The sequence below is a fragment of the Seriola dumerili genome, unplaced genomic scaffold (assembly GCF_002260705.1).
Source record: "Seriola dumerili isolate Sdu_G_001 unplaced genomic scaffold, Sdu_1.0 BDQW01000242.1, whole genome shotgun sequence".
Classification (NCBI taxonomy): Eukaryota; Metazoa; Chordata; class Actinopteri; order Carangiformes; family Carangidae; genus Seriola; species Seriola dumerili.
The window spans coordinates 6,884,750-6,909,156 of NW_019174497.1; the positions used below are offsets into that span (position 1 = coordinate 6,884,750).

A 24,407-nucleotide genomic window follows, 5' to 3' on the forward strand; every position below is an offset into this window, starting at 1 on the left:
AAGAGGAGAAACTGAAGGAAGAGGAGGTAAAAAACTGAGGAGGAGGAAGAGGAGACGTCATCAGCCGGGTTTCAGTCAGTCAGGATTTCCCCTCTGTCAATCCTCACCTCGGGCCCCTGAGAGAGACAGAGTGAATGAGAGAGGAGGATAAAGAGGGAGAGAGAGGGAGAGACAGAGTCAGAAAAGAATCACAAGTGAGACAGAGAAAACAGACAGAGGGAGAGACGAGGGATGAAGATGAAAATGCAGAAAAACTGAGGGAAAAAAAAACAAAAAGGAAATAAGAAACCAGCAAGAAAAATGGATCAGATGAGAGTTGCAGTCAGTATCAGTGCAATATGAAATAATGTCTCTTTTCTAACTTTAAGTCATAAGAATTTCATGAAATCAACCACTATTTTTGATAATATGTATGGTTGGCATCCAATGTATTTGGATTGTGTAAATGTCTCTGTAAAGTAGTTTTTATCTCACTGATGACCACATTAGAGGTGTACTTTATTTTTGTCTTTGCTTTTACTTTGTTACACAAGACCGTGTTTTAATCGTGAGGCAGCCACAGGAAACAGAGTATTTGTTACAGTTAGTGTTAACCACGACTATTCATCAAAAATGTGTGAACAAAACAAAACAACATTTTGCAAGGAAGAAATAAAGCAACATAAACTGGTTTGGCTGATGTCAACTGATTCACCAGCTTCTCTTATTTCTGACAAAGTAGCTGATTGTTTGCTGTTGTATAGAACTGGACTTGCTGTTACCACGGTAACCACGGGTGTCGCCAAATCGACAAAAATCGTAAGGATTATGACTTAAACCAGTTCCCCAATTATCCATGAATTCCGAAATCTTTACAAAAGTCTTATTCTAAATTTCCAGACGGTTTTTCATTTGATAATCTCAACACTGTATGCTTCATGTTTCCCATTTGCTAAAAGGAAGGAAGTGGCTTGTTTGCACGACTGTTACTTTTTCTGAATTTGCCATCTGGATAAATTGGCAGACTTGAGATCAGCTCTCTGAGCTCTTGCTTTTGCAAGTGTGCAGGTGAAGTTGGAATTAAAGGGTCAGTTCACCCATATTTTAAGAGAAAATGTTTTCTCACATATCTCATATGTTTTATTTTATTTGTCCAGGTTTTCCAATGTCAGAGTTCTGATTTCTGCCTCATTGCTCCCCAACACAATGAGGTGAGGTGAGATGAATGGAATTTTTTTTTGTGGTTAAAGCAAAGAAAATTAAACAAAAAAAATACTGTGATTCTATAAAGACATTCTGCTGTTTGATATTTAAATGTCATTTTTCCAAAAACAAACATCTCCGTTTACCTCCACTGCTTTGGGATGAAACCCGGTCAAATAAAACCAAGACTCTCTGTATTAGAGATGAGTGAGAAAATAAGTTGTTCCTTCAAACTATAAAGAGAAAGCAGTAGATAAAGAGTAATTGAGGATAGTTGGTACTGAAGTGATCAAACCCAGAACAATTGGCCTAAAAAACTTTGCAAAATTTTCAACACATTAAGTTCTCAAATGCAGCCCAACCTGAAACTTGGTGTCAGACACTAGTTTACAAAGCCTATAGTGACCAAAATGCTGTTTTAAAAAAATATTTTAAAATAGTTGTACTGCTCCTCTAACAGCCTTTTTATTTTATTTTTTTATAGTTGTGTGGTTGACCGTGACTAATTTGGTGGTTTTCACATTGTGGAACTGAACTGAACTGAACTGGCCTCTGCTGCACGTTATCATGTATTGTGTCTGGGCTTCAGATTCTCTGCCTTCTGATTATATCAAGGCTCAGATCAAACACACAAAAGTGCTGAGGGCAAATCAAAGTGTGAGCTGGTTAATGTAAAGCAGTACGAACACAGAGACTAGCCCACTGAGCATTGATTTGGTGATTTGCACGTCAATATGACAGAAAGGTTTTTTTTAGAAGTCTGGGTCCCATATAACTGCTGTAACGACAGCAACTAACGAATCAAACGTCTATTTCAGTGCAAAGGACTTTAGTTTTCAATTTAACCTGATTTGACATGAAGACATCTTTTTTTATTTCCCAACATGACACAAACAATTGAGTATCCCCTCCCGTGCCAATAGCAGAGATAAGCAGGAAGAAGCATTGGCATTAAGAAACCATCAAATACAAAATCGGTGTTGGGGAAATGTAGCTGCAAGCAACAGTATGTAAGATCCCTGTATGTCACATGTCTCACGGATGGCATGGTCAGATCAAACACAAAACTGTGTAAAGCTGATGTGTAGCTTTAGAGTTCCAACAACATCAGGCAAAAGCTGACTTTGACAGCAGAAAGTCACCACCTACAATCTGAAGTTAGGCATCACATGTGTGTGTTGTCTTCTAAATCTTTCATTGAGTGATGTTTTCGTTTATGTAAATTATTTTGAGCTGTTCTTTGTCAAACTGAGCAAAGCACTTTGCGTCTTAAGATACTGACTCTGGTCATGTTAGCTCTCTGCATTTGGGCCACAACGACAATTTCGGAGTCATTCCTAAGTAATACTGAAGAAATACAAGCAAATATCACCATAAGAAAATATTATCCAACATAAACAAACTGCATCAGACTCTGTTATCTGCAGACAATGCAAAGACATTGCAAAAGACAGCACACACACACTTTGACATCTCAGTAATATGAACTTTGGTAAATGACAAAAAGAAATCTGATTGACCTCTGACGGACAAAAACAATATCAAAGAAATAAGAATGTCTGGATGAACGGACATATTTTCTGCTCATGTTCTTCAGTGTGTGTGTGTGTGTGTGTGTGTGTGTGTGTGTGTGTGTGTGTGTGTGTGTGTGTGTCATCTTCTGTGCAGGCCTACAGCTCGGGCGTATAAAACGTTGCTCAGCTAAAAATAAATAAAATGCTCGGGAGAGGAGCGAAAAGCATTGTGCGCTGTGAGTCACGACCAGGAGTGGTGGTGACGATACACTCCCCCCACCACACACACACACACACACACACACACACACACAATTACACCTTCTCCTCCCCATTCAAAGGGAGAGGGAGAGTACCATCCAGTTCTCAACACAGAGAGATCAAGACTTTTATGCTACTTAATGATTCATAAAATCATTTTTACATTAAACAGATAAAAAAAATGGATCAACTGTCTTCAACAAAAAAAAAAATGGTGTGATATCTGGACTTTGGTGGGTTTACTCCCCACAACATTATTGTGTACGTCCTGTTTATGGCCCAAAATTACTCCCACAGAGGATGAGTCACATTCAGTATCTGACTACTGCAAGACAATATACAGTATGTCTATAATTCAAACGTGTAATTATCATGCTATATCCTGATTTACTGTGTTGTCATTAAAGTGAAATCCCACTAGCTTTGCTTTTAATTTAACATGTCTCTTTTACTAATTAATATAACACAGTATTGATTGCTGATATCTGGTTAACAGACAGGTATTGGTTACCTGGGATCACAAAAATGACATGAAATGGGACAAAGCTCAAAACCACAGATCACCTTCTGTGGATCGAAGATGAAGATGCACGCAGACAACTTTGTTTCAGGTCTGAACAGATAAAACTGTTGAAGTTGAGGTCATGGTAACGATGTAGTCACAGCAGCAAGAGGAAAATTTTTGACTGAAGGTTAACAACTTCAGAGCGGTGTAAAAGTTAAATAGTAAATGGAATCTAGAGCCTTGTCACTCGTACTTTCCACAAAGGTGTGACAGAGTTTTTTTTTTTGGTTTTTTTTTACCATATTAGAGAAGATTTTGAGAGCACAGTCAAATGATGCTGTTCTTCTCCCTGGAGAATAAAAAAGAAAAAGGATAACTAGTCAGTAACCTTATGTGACTGACTAAAATCTTAATCCTTAATTATCCCGGGTTTGGTTAATGTCAGACTCATGAAAAAAATGTCATGCCCTGTGACTACAAACCTTTACTTCAGAGTGAACATTCTATACTGTGCTTTAAGTGGGAAATACCCACATGCATGAAGAACTCATTTATTTCTCAGTTATTCCTGTGGTCGAGGACAGATCACTCCGTATTTGTCAGCATGCACATGAAAACACCAGCGGGATCTGGGTTTTTTTAAAAACATTTTCCATCCTTTTAATGTCAGTTATGCTAATGTTTACATGTGTGTAAACATCTTTATTTCAGCTTTAGAAAGCCAGTTGAGATAATTCTCCATTCCCTCCAACATCTGTGTTTTTCTCTCCAAACTAAAACTTTTAACTCCAACCACTAACTAAAGGAAGATACCTCCACCAGTTACAGCCTGAAAAATGAAATAGAGATGAATGCTTTATTTCACACATTCACAGGTTCAAACACGAGACACACACATTATCTGAGTCAAGATCTGCCTGATTCAACATAGTCCTGACTATACAGCTAATAAATTGATTTTTACATCTTCTCAAAGGGGCCATTTTATTCAGTTTCCATGTAATTTTGATCATATGGAGATTTAGGATAAAAACGAATGCTCTGCTTATTCCTGCAAATAAATACTGCTTCGTTACAACCTGAACTAAAAGAGTTAAACTGAGTGAATTTCCAGACTTAGTGCCGGCATCAGCACCTCATCTAATTCAAAGGATGTAAACCAGCTGAGTGGTGAATTTTCAGTCCAACAGCTTTGTGAGGGAGCCAATCAGGAGTAAGTTCACATGTGATGCGTTCACAGCTGTTACAGCCCCAACACACGGAGCTAACCTCAAAAAAGTCGTGCCAGCAAATCATATACCTCAATTTACAGCATGTATTCTTTAAAATTTGTGCTTGAACTCACGACGACAAGCTGACGATTGGTGTGCACAAAAGTTTTGTACCTGTGAGACAAAATCTAGTTATTAGTCTCTGTTCTTAAGGCAAAAACAATGGTAAGACACACTGAACACTAACTAGCTCAATGTTTTCATTCCACGTGAACCTGTTTTAAACGGTTTTGTTGTATGCTTAAAATCTGTTTTGATATGTTTGATAAAAAGCTTCTACTCTAATGTTCTGCTTTGCATTGCACTGGTATAAGTAAGTATGTAAATGGGTGAAATCACTCATGTGCTCATCTAAGTAGCCAATCAGAGAAATACTAAAGTATATCTATTATTTAAAAACAAAGTGTAACAAGTGGTATATAACTGAAGTAGTTTAAGTACATCAAATGTCATTTACAGCAACAGGCTACCTAATATAATGCTGTCCATAACAACGCCACCTCTGACCCTGGCGCCAACACGCCCACTTCCGTATTGGTTGAGGTTGGGGATAGGATTAGGGCTTTGTCCGTCTGTCGAGGCTTTCGTCACATGGAAGTGGGCGTGGTTTCATCTAAACTAGGTTGGAAAAATGATGGATGTGAGATAGATGTGACCCTGGACCTACAAATGGCCCTAGTGTTGAATCAACACCTGTCTCACAGTCTCAACAAATATAAAGCATTCTAAGCTCAACAAAGTTTGGATCTGATGCAGAGGTGTTGTATTAGAATACATCACATTGCACAGCTGCTGACTTTATTGTGTCCAACCCCTGGACTTTATCATCACATCAGAAAAATAGATTGTAATACCAGAGTATTTGAGATTACATATAGAATTTTCAACATTGTCCCCTAGAAATTATGTTTTTATATCACTAAACCACTAATGTTGTGATGGCAAACTGAAGTGTTGCTTGGATTTGGATCAGGGGCAACGTTTTAGGTTTTGGTTAAATGTGAATAAACACATCCTGTCTTGCAGTCCAAGTCACTGTGAACTTTTTTCTGTATTAAACCAGACCATAATACTTTAACTGAATGCTGTGAGTTCCTAAACACAACAATACACAAAGCTTAATAATGCTGTATTCTATTGCAAGATTAGATATTTTGGCAGAAAACAAATGAAATATGTTGTCAATAATCTTTGCTTTTAATATTAGTTTTTGGTCTTTATTTGTCAGTCCAGAGAGAGGCAGGACACAACAATTGAGAGAGAGGGAATGACGTTGTGCTTACTTGGTATGCCTGTCAATAATCTTTGTATTGATGCTGAATTTTAGAGGTTTACCAGATACACTAATTAAAAATATTTCCTTGTTATGTTGACGAAAACCATAATCCAGCCAGAGTTACGTTTCCCTCAAAACGTTTTCAGATCAGTTGGAGATAAATGTTGAAACTCTCCCCTCGGATTGCATCAAAAAGCAACTACAGCAGTCATTGTATCTGACATAACTAACATGTTAACATACATATAAATGTATGTATATGTACTGCATGTGTTCTAAGTAACAAATTGCGCAACCCTGATTCTACATTATGCACACCATAATATATGAATAACCATTAGAAATTTCTATTGCATATCCTGTTGTACTGCTGTGTCAAATTTAGATTTAGGTAAGCCTTAATGAGGATCTAAACTGATTTTGAAGCTGTGAGCTAAAGATAGAAACTTTGATAGTAATGACTCACTATCATCACTACGATCAGATTTTAATTCCAGTGGATCATTTTGTGAGAGAGGAGCCAGTGTTTCCCACTGATACTGTAGCAGCAATGGTTCATTGAAGCTTTACCTCCACGTCACATTCAGTGTTTGTAGTGAAGGATGTAACACTATATTTGGATATGTGGGTATATATAAATACTAGGTCTCTACCTTCAAATCTTTTGGATCTTTAGGAGTAATTAAAAAAAGTAATAAATCTATATCCATCCTGAACCAATGCTGGGGGATGTAACTATCTGAATATTATATGACACAACTACCTTTGTATATTTTTTTAAGCTTAACCTCATGCATCTCAACTGTCAAATTTTCAGGGGTTTAAAAATCCTCATGATCACCGAGTAAATGAACTGTAAGTGTTTCTGTGTACAATTAGTTTCATGTTTCCACCAAAGGAGCCAATTGTAACAGCTCAACTTTTATTTTGAAGGATAATATCTATATCAAAGCAAAATGAGCCTTGAATGTTTCACTTTGCTCATTGTGGTTTTGATCTGCACAGATGCTATTTCAGTTGGGTTAAACATTTTGAGCACATGGGTGATGTGTAGGAAAAAGCCCTCACTCACTGCAACCACAGCAGTGCTCCTGGCTTCTTCTAGAGTCATCATCAGCATCAGTGTCCCAAAATGACATATGTTATGTTTAAAGGTCACTTATTGTAGAAAGTGAGATTTCCATGTCTTTTTTTTTATAAAGCAGATCTAGGTTCTACTGCTTTACTGATGTTCATTGTATAATTTGCTGAGACAAAATGACGTAACAACGGTCAATGGAAACCAAAATCATTAACCCGCTGAAGGGCTGGATTCACAATCACACCGAAAATCAAAGTGAAAAATTGAAATCACAGGCTGATCCAACTTGCTTGAATTTCATCACAGCAACTTATCATGTGACTCAGTAGTGTGTATGGCCCCCAACTACTGGGCATGCTACTGATGAGTCGGTGGATGGTGTCCTGGGGGATCCAGACCTGGATCAGGGCATCAGTGAACTCGGATGAATTGATACATAACGTCCCATAAGTGATCAGTTGGATTTAGGTCAGGGGAACGTGAGGGCCAGTCAATGGCATCAATGCCTTCACCATCCAGGAACTGCCTACACACTCTGGCCACATGAGGCCAGGCATTGTCCAGGACCAGGAGGAACCCAGGGCCCACTGCAGCGTAAGGTCTGACAATCGCTCGGAGGATTTCATCCCCGTACCCAACAGCAGTCAGGGTACCGTTGGCTGTGACATGGAGGTCTGTGAGACCCTCCAAGGATCTGCCTCCCCAGACCATCACTGACCCACCGCCAACCGATCATACTGGATGATGTTACAGGCAGCATAACATTCACCACGGCGTCTCCAGACTCTTTCACGTCTGTCACGTGTGCTCAGTGTGAACCTGCTCTCGTCTGTGAAGAGAACAGGGCGCCAATGGCCGACCTGCCAATTCTGGTGTTCTCAAGCTGCACGGTGCTGGGCTGTGAGCACAGGTCTCACTAGAGGACATGGGGCCCTCACGCCACCCTCATGGAGTCTGTTTCTGACAGTTTGGTCAGAAACATGCACACCAGGAGCCTGCTGCAGGTTGTAGGGCTCTGGCAGTGCTCCTCCTGTTCCTCCTCACACAAAGGAGCAGGTACCGGTCCTGCAGCTGGGTTGATGCCCTTCTACGGCCCTGTCCAGCTCTCCTCGTGTAACGGCCGGTCTCCTGGCATCTCCTCCATGCTCCTGAGACTGTGCTAGGAGACACAGCAAACCTTCATGCGACCACATGTATGGATGTGCCATCCTGGAGGAGCTGGACTAACTGTTTGGGCTGCAGGTACCTCCTCATGCTGCCAGCAGTGACAAGGACACCAGCAAAACACAAAACTAGAGAAGAATCAGTCAGGGAGGATCAGGAGAGAGCAAGTGTCTGTGGTCACCACATGCAAAACCGTTCCCTTTTGGTGTTGTCTTGCTTTTGCCTCTCCATTGCACCTGTTGTCACCTTCATTTGCACCAAAGCAGGTGAAACTGATTCACAATCACTTGTGCTTCCTGAATGGACAGATTGATATCCCTGAAGTTTAACTGACTTGCTGTGATGATTAAGTGTTCCCTTCATTTTTTTGAGCAGAGTATATTAATACTGTGAAAGTATCAAAACCCTCAGTCCACACAGAAATGCACACAGCGTGTACTGAGAAACTGAGCTTTACTATAGTCACTGCCCTCAGCTATGCCCCCAGCACGGCCCACCTGGACCCCTGGACCAAACTTTTTTTGTTGTTGTTGCTGTTTCAACTTTATTAACAACACAACACCCAGTGGTCATTCCACTAAGGTAGGAAGCTACAAGACACAAAAATGTTGGGGAACCGTAGCATAACCGTTGGACATCAGGCAGCCAGCCTCCCTAAGGATAGTAATATTAGAGGCCAGTGGCTGAAGTTTATTTTTTATGAAATACTGTCAGAATTTGACCATCTGTTCAGCTCATCTCAGCGCTGACTGACCATGGCTATTTGCATTTACCAGTGAGTTTTACCAAGCTACAGTGTGGTTGGCCTGGCTGTTCGTCACTCAGAAAACAGACAGCAAGGGAGTCAGGTGATTTTATTATAGAGTGGCAAAGTCAGTGTATAGGGAGGAGATTGGGGAAGATGAATAGGTCATCAAAACATCAAACTTTAACACAGGGGCCCCCAGCTGGTTTCCCATTTTCAACCCACACTCAACGTTGTTTCTTGTTAAAGTATGAACACGGTCTTTACTTAAAGTGGAAATCTCATAGATTTTGATTGAAAAAATGTCTGTTAAGTCACTGTCAATCGCAGAATGGGGTAACACAATGGTTTTTGAGCCTATAGCCCACTGATGAAAGTATTGCAATATTTATATTTTAGCAATGGAAAAATTGCTGTATTAAGTTGCTGCTAATGGAAACCATACATTTCCTACTGTTGCAGTTTTACATTAAAAGTATTAAACTGTCGAAACATGAGTTCACTTTTATTATGTAGTAGTCACAGGAAATGCAATGTGTTTGTCAGTGAGCTTAGCACTCACTGTTGTCGTTGATCAAAAATGTGTCTACAAAACAAGACAACGGTCATTTTTGCAATTTTTTAGACGGTGGATCCGTTTGAGATATTGCAGGGAGTTGTGGAAGAAGGACAAGCAGCCACAGTCAGCTGTAAGATGAAGAGCTGCAAGCGACAGGCTGCACACCACCAACTTCTCAGCGAGGTAACCATCTTTCACTGTGCCCTGCTATTTGCATACTCGTGCTATGTGTAGCATATAAAATCAAATCACGCTTGCTCACTAAATGATGGATAAAGGCCAATTATTGCCTGAATTCTTTATTAATACGACAATTTTGTGACCACTAGTATTAAACCACATTAGCTGTTACCACCAGTAACTACAGGTGATCAATGACCATGAGTGAAATCTTCGAGATTGCCACTTTAACATTACTCATATATTTATTATTATAACCATGACAACAAAGATCCACTATAGCCTTAATGAATTATTGATTTAACCCAAACTACAATGTTTCCCCAGCCTTAACCAAGTACTTATTCTACCTCGAATCATGATCATTCCCTAAACCTATAACCAAGTCATTTTTGTGCCTAAACCTAATCCAACCTTAACGGTAGCACTGTCAAATTATAAAACGTGTTTATTTTTCAACAGTGATTTGTAATGCTTTTGGAAGGCACTGACAAATAATGTGGCATCAGATCAGAAAACGCTTCTATGTGTTGTTCTAGAGAACATGGGCAGCGCTCACGGGTGGGAGGCCAGTGAGGGATCAGGTCCCTGCTGCTGCACTAGTGATTCCTGGTGGTTGGCTGGGGAGACAGAGAAGATGGTGGTGTGGTCCGATATATGAGCATGAACCTCAGCACAAGTTACTGACGGTGAACCCCCAAACGGTGACAAGAAGTGGCTGATGCCTCACTGTGTTTAAGAGTCTACAGGACGCTCAGGCCAACAGCGGGAGTTAGTAGAAACAAGGACTACAGTGTGAAGGGAATGGACCATTGTACTTGGCTGAAAAATGACAAAGTAGGGTTTCATCAAAATCCTGAACTCTTTCCAACTTGATTGGCTGTCAGTCTTTATAAATTTTTAGACTGGGAGAGAGTTATCGGCTTTTCTTATAAACTATCCACAAATCAGTTTCTTAATATATTTTAAGTGCAATCAGTGAAAAGACATGGTATGATGATAGTTGCACAAATGTGCTTTGTGATTCATTCACACCTAATTGTAACAGTTCTAAGTTTAGGTTCACCATCAATCAATCTATCAATCCATTCTCAGTGGATACTTCCCAGACTTTCAAGGGCTTGCTAGATCATGAGGCTAGAGTAAAACAATTATTTGAGTATAACAAAAAGTCTGACTTACAGGAGCTACATCTATAAGAAAAGACACCCTCACAGGAATGGCCATGCGACCCCACAACAGGGGGGCCAGCCCTATAAATGTGATTTTGATGATGATGAGTTTGTGATTGAATGAGTGACAGACGTGAGTGATCAAGTTACACCAATGGTCAGCTGGTCAAGTGTAAGGTTTCCCCATTGGCCACTTCTCTTTCAAAATGAACTGGCTGAAACAGTTTCTATTAGGTGGCATGTGCAGCCTGCATTGCTTTTGTCACTAGATTTAAAAACTTCAGAAACATTTAGATTTAGAAACATTTGTCGGACAAACCTTAACTATTTTCCATAGAAAAGAGTCGCCAGTACTGCATCGCAAGTGAGAGGCACACCTCTCTTTGTGTCTACTCTGTTCAATGAGTTGCAGAGGAGTGCTTTGTTACCTATAGGGAGGCTGTGCATTGTGTGAGAGACAAAACAAGAAACATATTCTGTCACTTGTTAACATGTAATCTTAATGGGCCGTGTTTCAGTGACTATTTCATACTTGTTCAGGTGTCTGACAACATAAACAGAAAAACATGTAAATGAGAACAGCGTTATTGCTAATTTGACTGAATGAAAATACTGTATATGTGAGATAAGCAAACAGATAAAGGGCTAAAACCGGCTGACATTAGGCAGAATGCAAGTACGACGTGATGATGTCAGCTGCAGCGAATCCTTAACAAGTTTTCAACTACATCCGTAATTTTGCTCATTAATCATACACGGTCCAGCCATATACTAGGTTTTGACCTAGTTTTTTTTTAAAGCATCCATAGGTGTGAATGTGGGCGTGAGTGGTTGTTTAGTCTCTATATGTCAACCCTGTGATAGGCTGGTGACCTGTCCAGGGTGTAACCCGCCCTCGCCTAATATCAGCTGGGATTTTTTGGCTCCATCTCCCCCGTGACCCTATAAGGATAAGCGGTTTAGCTAATGGATGGATGGATGTTTTTAAAAGACCTATTTGTAAGTTTTGCTATTGCTACGTAGCTAAAGTTAGCATTAACAGCTGTTTAATTACCAGTCTTGCCAAGAGTTTCAGGCATTGTTGCATTTGCAAAACAAGAGGTTAGAATATGTCCTCTGAGCAGCGCTATACTTCCTTAGAAGTTACAGACAACAATGTAGCCCCGGACTGCATGCATCCATCTTGGCAGTGTCTGACTCCATCTAACTCCTCGCTAATTCAAAAATGGGCAAAGAAGTGGGATGTGTGTGAAGCTGAGACTTGGGTGCATGCAGGTTTGTGGCAAGCATAAACTTTACTTTAAACCTTAGTAAAATTTAAACAGGTGAGTTATATAAAAATTCGCCCCCCATACAGTTGTCATGAAGGAGGGAATTAGCTATAGAGACTAAAACAGTATTTTGTACCAGGCTGTAAACATGTTTACTTCTGCTGTAAAGTTGGACATTTTAACATGAGAGTGAATGGGGACTGACTCGCTTTTGGAGCCAGACTCTAGTGGTCATTAGAGGAACAGCAGTTTTTGGTACTTCAGTGTTGGCTTCATTTTTCAACCCTGGACGTTCCCCCCTGTGCTGAACTCACAGCATTTCTTGTAGGCTGGTAAGTAAACAGCTGTTAATGCTCACGTTGGCTTTGTAGAAATAGCAAAACTTACAAATAGCTCATTAATAGAAAAGTAGTAAAACCATGACCACAGCTTTAACCTAACCTTACCTAAAATCATTTAATCAGGGTGTAAACTGTGTAAATTATCACAGCAGCATTTTGGCTGTTATTAAACAAAAAGTAAAAACTTTCAAGATGGATATGAAAAGTATGGCGATCACTTTCTTTGGATTGTGATATAAAGATTTGGGGCTTTGGTAGAATATGTACAAACTAGAGTTAATGAACTAATTAACTAGAGTTAACTGTAATAATGTACTGTAATCTAAAACACGTACATCAAAAAGAATTATGAATTTTGCACTGGAACTTCTGACACTGAGAAATATTGATGCACCTATAAAATAAATTACAGATTATTATGATAAATGCCTCACTTCATTGTCATTTTAAGATTCTTAAAGAACAAGGATTAGGATTATAACATCTTTTCTAATTGCTAACAAATCCATTGAAAAGACCAAAGTCAGCACTGTGTCAGTTAGTTCTCTACCCTGCTTGTTACACACAGCATCAATCCCATATATATTTCATATATATTTTAATTTTTTGAAAGTCTCAGTGATTTCTTAAATCAACACAGCACTGTAGTTTTTAAAAAATGGGACTCAAAGAGGAATAAATATTGCATTTGTTGAGGTCTATTTTCAGTTGCGGATTGATATACATCTGGTTCACTATAGAGTATTTCCAGCAGCACAATTGTTTATGTGGGATTGACACAAAATAAATTACAGTGAACATGTTCATTGTAATGAAGGAACACGTCACTCACTGTAACAGTGTGGCTCACTGGTGTGTTTTTAATACATTTAGTACAACAATTGAGCTCTATAACACCGGGAAATAAGATATATGAGGCTTTGGCAACACAGATGATACTTATTAGTAAGAACACACTGTGGGCGTTGGTCTTTTCATTGTATATATTGACCGATTTTACCAGACTTTAAAATCACATTTTCAAGCACCTGAAAAAATAATAATACATTATAATACATTATACATAATAAAACATGATAATAATAATGTTTTGCTAGGTCAGCTTTAGTAGCTCACTAGTATATTACACACTGAAGACCAAATGGAAGGTGGATTGATTGTAACATTATAGCCCACCTGCACACACCAATGATGTCTCTCTCCTTCTATAGCACAAAAACTAAATGAAAATGAAACAAACAACCTCCCCCACAAACAATAAATGATTAGGTGATACTAATACAACTTCAATTCAACATGGAGGATTGAGGTGGACTGAACAAATGTGCTGTCATTTACAGGGCTTGTGAAAAAAAAACATATTAGTTAGACATTAAGTCAACGCATGACTTTTTTCCACTTGGGTGAAGAGCTGTGCAAACATTAATTCCCTCTCTAAAAAAATGTAATGGGTTCCACTCACTGATCAACAAATAATTGAAGCTAAGCGTTCCATGATTATCATTTGTATTTATATATTGTCTATTGATGATATTGGTCAAGTTAATTGGAAAAAATGGAATCTATGGTAAGTCCCTCAAAGATAAATGTTAGGATTAAGTCAACCACAGGAATTTTGGCTGCATCAACATATGGTCTTCATGAGACAGCAGATGTAAGCACCTCTGTAGGAAACACATGTATATTCCTTAAAGTTGAATGCATGAATAAATATTTGATATTTTTGATAATAAGTTATAATGCAGTGCATTATGTGCGTGTGTGTTGTGTTATTAGCACACAGAGTTGATTGTAACTCCTGACTTTTTGTAGCCTGCATCTTCAAAGCCCCTTGGTCTCAGTTTTAACCATGACGTCATCTCCCTAAATATAGCTTTGGACTGGTAGCTCGTGTTAAACAAGAGGAAAAGATTGTCAGTGGATATTTAGGAGCATGCTGTGATTTATCATACACAGGTGGGGTGACGTCAGGGCAGATACGCCCTCTCTTCAAACTCTGTTTCAAGTAAAACACACTGCGTGATATTTAAGATAGTATGCTATTAAAAGGTTCCACCAATGCTGTGATTTACAGCAGTAATTATTCATTCAGTATATTTAGAGCTGTAGCAGGTAAATAATCTAACGTCATGAGACATATACATCATTATGGACACTTATGATGAGATTATGGGTACATCCTCTAGGCAGAGCGTTACTGTGCTTTGAGCTGTAGTCAGTCTATTAGCAGTTTTAAATGTACGAGTTAAAACAGCCAAAAAAAAAGCATCTTATTTCACAACACACACATGACACCACATAGCATCAAAAGCTTGAACTGTAGCCACTGATATAAAATACACACCAAATAACCCCCTCAATTTGATAGTTGACCATTTTGCATCCCCACTTGAGTCACGGAGTGAGAAATATCATTATTCTGAGCTCAGTTTACAAGAAGGAAGCAACAATGTGACCATCACGTTTAAAGACACACAATGAAGTGACACAAGTCAGGGAGAATAATCTATCACCACAATGACATAAAACACCAGAACAACAGCAAATGATTTCAATGAAGCCCTAAATAGCCCATAAACATCACAGCTCTGTGCTGTGACATGATACAAACACAAGAAAAATTACACTTATTTTTTATCAAAAAGAAATTTCCCTTTTTCTTATAATTGATGTAAAAAATGACAACTGTGATGATTCTACATGGCCAGTTATTTTATGTACAGTTAAAGGACTACTTCCCCCAAAATTCAAATTAAGCATGTTTTCTCATGTATCTCTGGTAATTTGAGCATCCGTCTCTGAGATTTCTTCCACCAGCCCAAAACAATGGAGGTGAATGGAGTTTGGTTTGCAGTGCTTTCAACATTGGAAAAATGTATTTTGAAATTTAACAGCAATTTATCTTTCTTTGGATAATAAACAGACCTCACTGTCAACAGTTTCCATTGGAACTACTTTCTACTGAAGAAATAATCCCAGAGACAACTGTTGACAGCGTGTTTGGTGGATTATCCTGATAAATGAGGACTCACCACAAAATCCCATTCACCTCCATTGTGTTGGGGTATAGGCAAAAATATCAGAGATGGAAATTTCAAAACCTGGACAAATAAAACCAGAATATCCGCATGGCTACACTACAGGCCACCAGGTGTATGTAAGAAAATGATTATGTTTTACTAATTTAGGTGAATTGTCTCAAAATAACCCAAAATAAGTCACCCTGACTTTAGACTTGATCATTTTGAGAACACAAAAAAATGACCCAAACCTGCTGTCATAAGGTTCTATATTTACAGCAGGGTATGAATTGAAAATGCAAATTCACAGCATGTTACAAAAATAAATGTTGTACTATTTTTCACTGTACAATTTAAAAAAAAATCATGTTTTTTTTGTAGGATATCAACTGGTGTTTTCACTCACACATCACACACACACACACACACACACGTGCTAAAACATCTATAGCATCCATTTTGTTGCTGTTCCCGGGCAAAGTGATTGTCAAAGCCACTGTCCTTATCACTTCCTGTCTTAGAAGAGAGGGTTTAGGAGCACCTGAATGCACCATCAAATGCTTTGAAACAGGGATGCAAACTGGCTGCCATGACATGTCTCCAACTGCGTCTGGAGGGAGCAGGTCAGGACGAGCCTGGCGACCCCATCAGCCAACATCAACATGATCTTATTTGCCATAAATTTATATTTTATCTCACTCATGGATTTACAGTGGAAACTGATCATTACTGCAATAATAAAAACCCTAATGTAAAGAAACACTTTCTGTTTTATTACAATAGCCTACAGAACATTTTGGCCTGAATTATTTCTCCTCTGCTCGTGCTGGTAACTACAGCGTTATTACAAGGGCAAGTAACTCTAACGTAACGTCGATGTGTTGCCTGAACTGTCTACGATATGATGACTCACACTGAGAGGTGACATAGCAGGTATTTGGGGGGACGGAGTGGGGGAGAACGGGGACTCTACAGCTCCTGGTGCCAAAAACAAAGAGTAGCTATAAAGTGCATGTTACAGTCAGTCATACGTGCACGCCTGCTCAACAGACATTTATAGTAATCACTGGATAACTTAAAGGCCATCACATAGACTGAAATACAGCTCAATGACCCAGTAACAACAAAAGTTCAACTGCAACCAGATGGCTGATTTTAGACGTGACAACTATAATATTATAATATTGTTATAAAATATAATAACATATATAGGCTATTCATATGATCCATGATGGACGTATGTTGAAGATCCAGGACAACAGCAAAGCACGATTCAAAGTTCCGGATTATAACAAGCAAAATGTCGCCGGGGTCATCTTCTGTGTCACAACAAAACTACAACCCAATATTATACTGACATGAAAAGACTCTTAACTCACTAATACACACCACAAGACCTTCCAACAGATATTTCAGAGGAATATTACGCGGCCTGTTGTGTTTTTACCGAGCGTCTCAAACCATCATGAGAACATGAATCCTCTACGTTTAAGACAGACATTGAACATACAGCAGACAAAGCAGGTTTCTGGATAATTTAAAGGCCTGTGATAAGAAGACATAAAAGAAGAAGAGAAGATAATCCAGCGCCACAAGCCCCTGCGCAGACACAACTCCTGCTCGCATGCACCCAGCAGTCATTACGAGCCTTACGCAAAATGCAATTTAAAGGGTGATTTGGGTTTGACGTCATCCTCATCCTCTAACACATCTCAGGCCGTGCAATTACCTTTGTCGGGATGAGGAAGAGGGAGGAGGACGAGAAGGAGGAAGATCGGCCGGGCGCTCGGTCGGTGTCTCTCCTTCTGTCTGTGCACTCCTCAGTGAAAACATCCAAAACGTGGGTCCCCCCTTTTTCTCTGGCGCACAGCTGGGGGCTCCAACAGCATCAGCATCATCACCATCAGCAGCAGCAGCAGCAGGGGCGGTGGGGGGTCCACCCGGGCACACAAGTCACCTCGTTTCCATCTTGTATTTTGTAGTTGTCATTGTTCCCTCCTGCAAGACAGAAAGACAAGACACGCGTGGTGAGATTTAACCGTCTGTAAAGTTAGTCTGAGGACCTACACGGACAGGACAGAGGGTGTAAGAGGGGATTTGGGGAGAGGTGGGGGAACTTTACGACCTGCAGCCGGTGGTGATGAGACGGCGCCACACAGTCACAAACATAAACTGTTTACAACGCCAGATTGATACAAATCCATACATGGAAAAAAGTGTAATAATTACGTCACCCTTTAGAGATGCACAGGTAAGTTTACCTCCAGTTACATCCACACACACAACAACAGAGAACCGCGTCCTGCACACAGCTGTGGCTGACGCTGAGAAACTCATGGCAGCTCCACAGGTCAGAGGTCAAGCCGTTTACTTATTGAAAATAACGTCACTTGTGTCTAATTTTGTCGTTTCCGGGTGTGTTGATTTGCTTTGTCCATTAAAATCCATTGACGGCACGTGTGTCCTGCTCTAACACACGCCTCAGAGTTTGTAATGAAACCTGCACGATGGCGTTTTTTCTGGTGACCAGAGAGGAGCAGGGTCGTACACGCACCCGCAGCCTGCACGGGCCTCACCGGGTTCCAGGGCTTTGCTCATGGGCTGGGTTAAATGTCACTCTCGGAAATTACTGAGACACATGCTGGGATTTTCTTTAGCAACGTGTGTTCACCTTGCTCGCTTTTGTTTAACTCCCTAGTTTACTTTTGGGGTATCTCTACATCGTGGCCAGAACATACAGTGACCGGCCATCTAAACGCTTTAATGGTGACTGCAGTTACGTCACTTTCAGCTCTCTGACGTGCACTTTTTCCATCCTGACAAATATATTTTCTTGCCAGGCGTCAGGCCTGTAACTTGCAGGTCTTGCGGCGTAAAAGGAGGGGCTATCATTTCATGCTGGAGGTCATTAATGAGTGGACCTACGCTTCCTACACCTGGCTCCTTTTTTTGGCCTCATACTGCATATATACTCTGACATGAATTATGATTATTCACACTGATGCTTCCTGAAACTGTGTTGGGACAGCAGAGAACAAACTGAGAATAAAGTTGCATGTGTTTTTCTTCTCGAGGCTAAATTGAATTGCATCCTCTTTGCCTCTTTTTACTCTGTCTTTTAAGACAGGCAGTGCTCTTCTCCCGGTTTTGTTTTCATCTGTATGATCACTTTGCGTGCACACGTCACGCCTCATTCACATATACAGCTCTGGAAGCCAGAGTTTTGCTGCGCTGCAGAACTTGTGAGTATATTGATTGAGTCGTTAAGCTGCAAAAATTTGGGTTTGATCTTTTTTTTTTCCTTCTCCTGTTTTGTTTTGAATGTGGTGGGTCAGGCTGAAAGGACGTGGTCGTGTCCGGTTCTCTGTGTGCTCTTTGCGGGGAACGTTGACAGGGAACAGTGGTGGGCGATGCTTGAGGTGGATTAACTACTACTCACAAAACTGGGAGGGAGACACGTGTGCGTTTCCAGTGTGCTTGTGTTAAAAGGGAGGGTGCGTGGATGTTCGCACGAAGGCCACACACGCACACACACACACAGAGTCACTACTCGGTCAGTGTATGAGGCAGCGATTGCAGCTGTTCCTCATCCCTCTCCATCTGCCAATCTGGGCTTCTCCCTATGTTAGGATGGGCTTGTTGGGGAATCCCTTGCATATGCACTTTGGGGTGTGTGTGTGTGTGTGTGTGTGTGTGTGTGTATCTAACATTCATTTACACGGGGTTAGGGGTTCACTGACGTCCAAGAAAAGTGGCACCCCCCCCCTCCAAAACACACACACACACATACACACACACACACCCACACACACACACACCCACACACACACACACCCACACACACACACACCCACACACACACACACCCACACACACACACACCCACACACACACACACCCACACACACACACACACACACACACACACACCACCCTCCACTGGTTTGCCCACGTGCAACTTGTTCATTGCAAGGGTCTCCCCGTGTTTACACTCTGCTCTGCTAGGGGCCACTGTCTCTTGTTCAGTGTGGGACGGGGGGCTGGAGGGGCGGGGGCCGGGGGTGTGTGTGTTTGGCTAAAATTATGACTTAATCTTGCATGGCTCAAAGTTTTGGGTCTGACGACATGTTTGTTGACAGAAATACCAAAATAATCTTTTTTTCAGGACACTGAAGCTCGCAAGAGTTTGAGCAAAACTTGGGTGCGACGTGGCTGCAGAGCTTCGCCACAATTTCTAACAAAGAAGAAAACTGTTGACTAGAAAAAAAAATGACACACGTAAGGGCTGAAAAGAAACCATGACAAAAACGCCCCTGCTATAGCAATGGCGAAAATAACAAGAGTAAATAATGACAACAACATAGCAAAAAGCAAATTCGAGCAGAAAAAGGAACAAGCCCTTAAAAAAATAAAGATTGTAAAATTCCACGAGTGGAGCCTCTTCCGATGTCGATGTGTCGGCGCGGCGATTGCGCCCTCCGCAAATGCTTTTTGGGGTAAGGGCTTCCCAGATTAATAGTTATGAACAGCAAGCCCAGACCGCAAAAAGATTCGTGAAGGACATTATCATCATCTGCTGCCGCTGCCGCTGATGCCGCCGTCCGACGGAGACTCCGTGACACGGGGAGCCTGCTCTCTTTTCGCTTCCGTGAATTTATCTCCCATCCCGGCTCGGTTGATTGTATCTCCAGCCATCGGCAACCCGAGGCGAGTGAGTCCCTCCAACATACACACAGACACACTAACACACACGCGCGCTAGGAGGAGGAGAGGATGGACGGAGGATGGAGAGGAAGAGACAGAGAGAAAGAAGGAGAGGGGGGGGGGGGTCTCCGGATGCCAAGGCTGCTGCTGCAACTGAGAGCTGTCCAAGGTCCTTTCGCTTTGATTCCCCACTCCTTCTCCAGTTTGAATTCTCCTCTATCTCCCCTCTCGTCTCTCCTCCCTCATCCATTCGTTTCTCATATCCCCCTTCCCCTCTCTCTCTCTCTCTCTTTCTCTCTCCCTCTCTGTCTTTATCTCATATTTTCCTCTCCTTGCTTTTCTTTCTTTTCTTTTTTTTTTTATCCAAACGCTCGGATGTGCAAAGCCCGTGTGATCATTGGGAGCTGTGCATCGATGCGTTTTGTTGTCAGTGTGCGCTCTCTCTCTGTATTATATTCCCTGGTCCGTGGTGTGTCTCCCTATAGTGAAGCGCTGGCTCTCTGCAGCCGCTCCAGAGCTCTGGGTGAGGAGGGAGCAAGGCTGTAAACTGCTGGCAATAAATAGAGAGCAGGGAGGGATCTTATTGGAGCAAACCAAACCTCGTCATCAACCAATCGGTGTCTCGCTCATATAGGGACCCCCCTTTTTGAAAAAAATAGACAGGGCTAACCAAATTGTGATCTATACCAGAGAGAGTGTATACTTATATGCACTCATATAGGGATATGAGCATTTTGATGCGGCTATTTTTTAATGAACATTTTCTTTTATTTTTTTGCGTTAGCAGGGCGTCTCGCGAGGCTGCGAAACCAACCGTCGCTCTGAATGGTTCATATCGTGATAAACAAAACTAAATTATGATGACAATAATAATAAACAAGAAATGTGACAGCGAGGATGAGCAGTTTTCACCTCATCACAAATACCCCCCCCCCCCCCCCCCCCCTTCCCTTTCTTACACAAGCCAGCTACAAGCGACATCAAATAATGGCAAATGCAAACACAGCGAGCAGAAATATAATAACAAAAAAATAACAAGTGCATGTCGACAAAGTGTGGGGAGCCTCGCGCAGCCCCTCCAAGTCGCATCACAACATAGCAAGAAGCATCTGAGGCGACTCATGGTCACCTATACAGTTCACCGGAGGGTACCATTGCGAAAACGACACGGGGGTCTCCGGACTGGAATCTCAGTCCGGAGCCGATGTTTCAGTCATTTCAAGCGGGTGTTTTTAAGGTTTGAACCACAGCAGCATGACTATTATATCACCGCTACTACTACATACTGCAACAGTTTACAGCTTATACAGCGGCAGTGTACAACTTAACAAAACAACAACACAGTGCTGAGCATCACATTAAGAGTTAAAGAGTTCATCACGACCGTAAACCACTCATTCTCACACACTCTGAGTTCAAACCATCTTTAATGTGTTTTCTTTTTTCGTCAAAATTTAGCAACGAGATAGTTAAATAGAGAGGAAAAAAACTTACCTGTTTTTTATTTTTCCTGCAACAGTTCCGTTAGTTTTTCAGAAGCCATTGCAACATCTCACCCCTATAAACAACCCTCAACTTCCCCCTCTGGAGCTGCAAGTTACTGTATACCGAGGTGGAGGCCGGGTCACGATCTGAATCCGGACCCCCCTCTCTCTCTGCCCCCCCCCTTCTTGTTTGTACCAGGCTTGACTTCAAACCAACATACCCCCCTACCCCTCTACCCCCCCCCTTCTCCCCTCCTCCTCTTCCTCCCCTTCCTCTCTCTCTCTCCATCAACACCGCCCCACTATCACTGATGAAACTCGTCTGCATTCAAGTTGGCTGCCAGCAAGCAGCAGGGCTCACACTAAAAACAAGCTTTGGGGAGAAAGGAGATATTTGGGATTGAAGGGGGGAGTGAGGGAGGGAGGGGGGTGTTAGGGAAATGGTTAGTGCAAACCCAGAGTCTTAAGCACACCCCAGACCTCAGACCCCCCTCCCCACCCCCCCACCCCGGTGTGGGTATTTTTTTTTTTTGGGTGGTCTTTTCATTTGCAACCCAGTCAGTCACGATTCTCCCCCACCGTCTGCACTGCACAGTGACTGCCTCTCCTGACGCAGCCAACGCGCACATTACTCACTTTAGCAGTCACGACTCGGGAATCCGTGTTGTTTCCACCGAAATTACACGCTCGGTATTGAATTATTGAGCAAGATCTCGCCCCTCGAGTCGCTATTTACGCGTTTTGACCGACGAAGAATTACAGAGTTGCTATTTTTTGGTGTTTGGGGGAGGTGAAGGAATGTAGCCTATCGCAGGTGAAGTGCAATCGGGATTTTTCATGACAAAGACAGGTGGTCGATGTGTGTGTTTTTTTTTCTTTCCATCTGTGGCACGGTAGCCTCGTAGCCTGCATGCAAAAATACTGGGAAGAATTGGCCAAAGTCGTGCACAGACTGGGACTAACAAGGGCCGGTTGGCGGCGGGCGGGAATGGGGTTGGGGGGGTCGATTGCGGGTCCTGTGTCCCAGTCGGGCTGCAGAACTGTGCAGACGCCTGTAGCCTATTCATCATCTTCCCGGTCCGGGTCGCTAATTCAGCACTGATAGGCTACCTTAATTGAAAGGGTGATTCCTTCAAACTCTTTCTGGGAGACAATAGCGACGCTCCACTTCGCCTCTTGAGCGCCCTCCTGGTCGCGAGGACGCAAAGTTATTGTGAACAGAGCTCTTGAACCGAAAAAGACACTGAAGTCACACGCGTCTTGCTGAATTCAAACACTGAAAATCTCAACTATTTTTGCTACTTTTTTCCAAACATTTCCTAAACATACAACGAACTTGACACCTTCTTCTATTCATTTTTAACGCGATTACAAAGTAGCTTCACTTCACAAAAAAAAAAAAAAAAAAAAGGATTTGTAAGGCACGGTTGACAGGCACGGGAGGAAAGTTGGTCAGGCACGGGAGGAAATGACGGGACTGACGTGAGCAGAAGAAAAGCTGATCCAAGTCGGTCCGGCTGCTCTCTCTCTCTCTCTCTCTCTCTTTCTCTCTCTCTCTCTCTCTCTCTCTCTCTCTCTGTCTGGCTGCCTATGGCATCCGAAGAGGCCGTTCAAACTGTACGGGCGGGAAAAGCTCTGTTATAACATCTTTTCGAGCCAAATGTCTCCCCTCAGGAATTTTAAGGAGGGGGGGGGGCTTAGTATTTATCCTCCAACGTCGCTTCAGGAAAGAGGATTCACTCAGAATAGATGCTGCTGGTTTTCAAACAGGAGTAAATAAAGCTTTTGGCTGCCAGGAACAACACCAGCCACCACCACCCCCACCACCCCACACACATGCACATGAACAAACACACCACCGCCAGTAACAGCCCACTACCGCCACTTGGTGTGGTTTCAGCACCATTGCTGCTGGACAGCTCCCGGGTTTCCCCATGCGGTGCGCCTGGTCTCTGCTGCAGCAACAGCTCCTCACTTCACTCCTCTCTTCCTCCTCCACCGCCGCTTCTCTGCCAGTACGACTCCTCTTAAAAGCAAGAAAAAACGGAGGGAAAGGCGTCCTTAAGCGCTCATCAGAGAAGGGTTCCCCTCGCTTTCGCGGTTAAGCAGTGAGATGGGAGGGAAAAAAATAAATATGTGATAGAGACTCAACAGCGCCAACAGACAAAGGGAGTTTTTGCACTTGCTTATTTACCAAAAAGGGTGATTCCTACTCTGCAGGAAGGGTTGCTCTATGCTTCGGTTCTACAGTTAAACATGGCTCGTAAAGCATGCCAATTAAATCCATGCCTGGGACCGGGAGTCAAGTGTTTTTTGTTTTTTTGCGTGCATGAGACAGAGGAGGAGGCAAAAAATGGGGAGAAAAGAAACAGCACAGGCACTCAGGAGCATGCACTACTGAAAAGACACAAAAGTACACAGAATTAAACGTTGCATGTGCAAATGTCTCACTCACCATGGTGCAGGCACGTCCCGGTCCTAAACTGGAGGAAGAGAAACACAGAGAGAAAGATTGAGATTTTAGGGCAAAGCCGCAACAAGAGTGTGGAAGAAATGCAACAGATTAAGTCCTCCATTTGTTATTATGTAGGCTTACAGTGGCACGTCCAAGTTTGCTCAGGATCGCCTCCCTTTTTATACAAGTGATACCCGTCTGTCTATTTCTGGCGCACGATCA

General features: G+C 41.9%; 1 long non-coding RNA gene across 1 annotated transcript; it reads right to left on the bottom strand.

Moving 5' to 3' along the window:
* Window positions 1-11: 11 nt before the first annotated feature.
* LOC111229812 lies at window positions 12-24,206 on the bottom strand. Its single transcript, XR_002665418.1, has 4 exons — window positions 24,186-24,206; window positions 23,634-23,756; window positions 17,272-17,540; window positions 12-116 (listed from the first exon to the last, which is right to left on the bottom strand). It is a non-coding gene; the product is annotated as an uncharacterized LOC111229812 (long non-coding RNA).
* Window positions 24,207-24,407: the final 201 nt, after the last annotated feature.